The 3,259-nt window shown below is 42.4% G+C and overlaps 1 pseudogene; it reads right to left on the bottom strand.

Annotated features, from left to right (window-relative positions):
- Window positions 1-1,401: 1,401 nt before the first annotated feature.
- On the bottom strand, window positions 1,402-2,321 carry LOC102486924 (NADH dehydrogenase [ubiquinone] flavoprotein 2, mitochondrial-like; annotated as a pseudogene).
- Between the last annotated feature and the right edge of the window lie 938 nt (window positions 2,322-3,259).

Genomic DNA, 3,259 nt, shown 5'->3' on the forward strand with positions numbered 1-3,259 from the left:
GTTCTGGGGAAACTGGGTTCCACATGGCAACCATAGTTTGAGTCCCTGGCCCAGTCTGCCTGAAATTCTCTGGGCATATGTAGAAGTGTCCAGGATCTGAGGGGCTGGAGACCTAGAGGAAGGGAATTGTGACATGACCAGATACTATAGAGGGTGCTTCTCCAATCATTTTAGTTACTTTTGCTATTCTGTGTTCTTCAACTCTCCAGAAAAGCTTTAGATAAGTTTGTCACTTTCTCAAAAGAAAAAAATCAAATTGGATTTTGTTTAGAATTACATTGACTATTAGATAAATTTGGGGAAGAGAACCAGCAGATGGCATAATGGTTATGTTACTGGACTCCCTAGTAGTCAACTGCAGTTCCAGTCCTGGACATGGTGGCTTAAAACTCATGCCATTAAGCATGTGTGGGTATGCACAAAATCCCGGGAGGAGAATGGAGGAGAAGGGATTGTGATGTGACCATCCCGCTGCCCCCCTCAAGGGGTGATTTCTTGTTTTCTGTCTCTCTGACTGACTCTCCAGTGAGCAGATACACCCTATAGCAAAAATCTCTCTAAAAAAAAAGATAAACTTGGGGAGAACCAGCCTCTCAGTTATAACAAGTCTTTTATTCTATGAACATTTAATTTACTTAGGTCTTCATTTATTTCTCTTAGCCATATTTTGTAGTTTTCAGGCATAACTTTCTTTATTTTTCTTTTCTTACTGCACTGGCTAGAAGAAGTGGAGGAAAATGCTGAGCAGACTTAGTGGATGTGGACAGTTTTGCTTTTTTTCCCCTCAATCTTAGAGGTAAAATATTCAATTATTTATTTATTTATTTTTATTATTATTTTTTTAAAACTTCTTTTTAAAATTATTATTTATTTCATTTTATTTATTCATTAATTTATTTTAATTTGACCAGAGAGAGAGAGAGAAGGAAAGGGAGAAAGGAAGCCACCAGGTCCGGGACTTGAACTGTGGTCGGCCATGTGGGAGTGTCCAGCACCTAAACCACCACACCACCTGCTGGTCCCCAGTTATTTATTTTATAAATAAGCATGATATTAGCTGTAATTTTTTTTTAGATGCTGCGATTATTAGATTGAGGAAATTCTCTTTCATTCCCAGTATTCTGAGAGTTTTACCATGACTAGGTGTTGAAATTTATCAAATATTTTTCTGCCTTTATTGAGATAACATTTTTTTCTTTTTTATGTTAATATGGAGAAATACATTGATAATCATTTGATTTTTTAAAAAATGTTAAACCAACTCTGCCTTCCTGATTTAAATCTCATTTAGTAATAGCCTATGTTAGAATTTCAGTGTGGGGAACACTACCAATGGAAATAGAAAAGTCAGGCCACTAATATAATCAATATACCACAGGATTCGTGAGAATTTTTGTTGTTTTTTAGGCAGGAGGTTTATATTTTATTTCTTCAGCGACATATTTACAGTTGAATATAAATTAAAGGCCTGATTGCACACCAAAGCCAGGTCTTTTAGGTGGTTCAGTCAGAGAGGTGAGACGTCCAACTGGCTCATAAGAGAGTGGCCCCATCCTTGGCCCAGGTTTTGGCATTTTGCCAGCCTTGAGCTCATCGGTAATTTCTTCAATATCTTTAGGTGTCAAATCCTCATAATAATGGTCATTTATTTGAACCATTGGTGCATTGACACAGGCTCCTAAACATTCCACCTCTATTAGAGTGAAGAGTTTGTCAGGCGTAGTCTCTCCAACTTTTATTCCAAGCTTTTCTGAATGACCTCCAGTATGCTGTCAGTGTTCCGAAGAGTGCAAGACTTGGCAGTGCAGAACTGAATGATGCTTTCCAACTGGCTTTCTCTTATGCATTGTATAAAAAGTTGCCACTTCATGTACTCTCATTGGAGGTACTTATAAAACTTTGCAACCCTGTTCATGGCAGAGATGGGAAACCACCCATTCTGCCTCTGTGATCAATCCAGGACTGGCAGCACAGCTGCTGCTTTAATGCCCTTCTGGATAGCTTTTTACAACTGTCTCTAACTCTTATAGTTTCTGGTGTGAAATCAGATGGAGCATGTGGGTTATTCTCAGGAGTATTTGTGTACAAATAAGGCTCCTCCAACTCCGTTTTGTGCAGCTGTCTTATGCAAGTTCCTTGTATGTCCTCCCTACTGGGCAGTGAGGCCAGTCACTTGGGCATGGAGCACAGCGGAAAACATGGCGGGCCTAACTGTTCACTTTTCCCTGGCAGCGCTAGGCGAGAATCCCCTCCCTGCCACAGAGGGTATAATGGCTATGTTGCTGGACTCGCATGCAGTCTACTGTAGTTTGAGTCCTGGACCTGGTGGCTTAAAGTCATGTCAGGCATGTGTGCGTACATGACCAAGATCTCAAGAGGAGACGAGGAGAAGGGATTGTGGCGTGGCCATCCCCCCAGGGGGTGATTTCTCTCTTTCTGTCTCCCTCTGTCTCGCCAGCGAACACAAGTGCCCTATAGCAAAAACCTCTTCAAAAAAAAAAAGGTCCACATGGGGCCAGCAGGTGGTGTAGCGCTGCAATGTTGTATTTCCCACATGGCCAACTGTGGTTTGAGCCCCAGACTGAGTGGCTTGAAACTCACATTGAGGAATGTGTGCATGCATGCCCAAAATCCGAACAGGAGGATAGAGGAGAAGGGATTGTGTTGCAGCCATCCCCACCAAGGGGTTATACCTTACTTCCTCTCTCTCTGTCTTTCCATGTCTCTGGCAAGTGCATGCACCCTATAGCGAAAATCTCTTTAAAAATAAAAATGGTCACAAATTCATTCACTCTTTAGCCCTCCAAAAGCTGGAGCCTAATTCCCCTCCCTTGAGCATAAAGCTAGATTTAGAGACTCTTCCAAGAAAGCAAAGATGGTGGACAGCAAATGGCGTGATAGATTGCTGGACTCCCACGTAGTTGACTGCAGTTCGAGTCCCAGACCTGGCGGCTTAAAATTCAAGCCAGGTGTGTATGCATGAGTGCCTAAAATCCCAAGAGGAAATAGAGGAGAAGGGATTGCAGTGTGGCCATTCCCCCTGGTGGGTGACTTCTCACTTTCTGTCTCTCTCGTGAGCACACCTGCCCTATAGCAAAAATCTCTTTAAAAAAAAAAAAAAAAGAAAAAGAAAAAGAAAGAAAGAAAGGATGGTGGAAGTGACAACTAGTGAATAGGTCAAATAGGCCACTATGGTTTCCTCTCCCTCCGCCCCCCCCCCCCCCCCCCCCCCCCCCCCCTCTGGGGTCTTTAACCTCCC

This window comes from Tupaia chinensis, unplaced genomic scaffold (assembly GCF_000334495.1).
Source record: "Tupaia chinensis unplaced genomic scaffold, TupChi_1.0 Scaffold000062_1, whole genome shotgun sequence".
Lineage (NCBI taxonomy): Eukaryota > Metazoa > Chordata > Mammalia > Scandentia > Tupaiidae > Tupaia > Tupaia belangeri.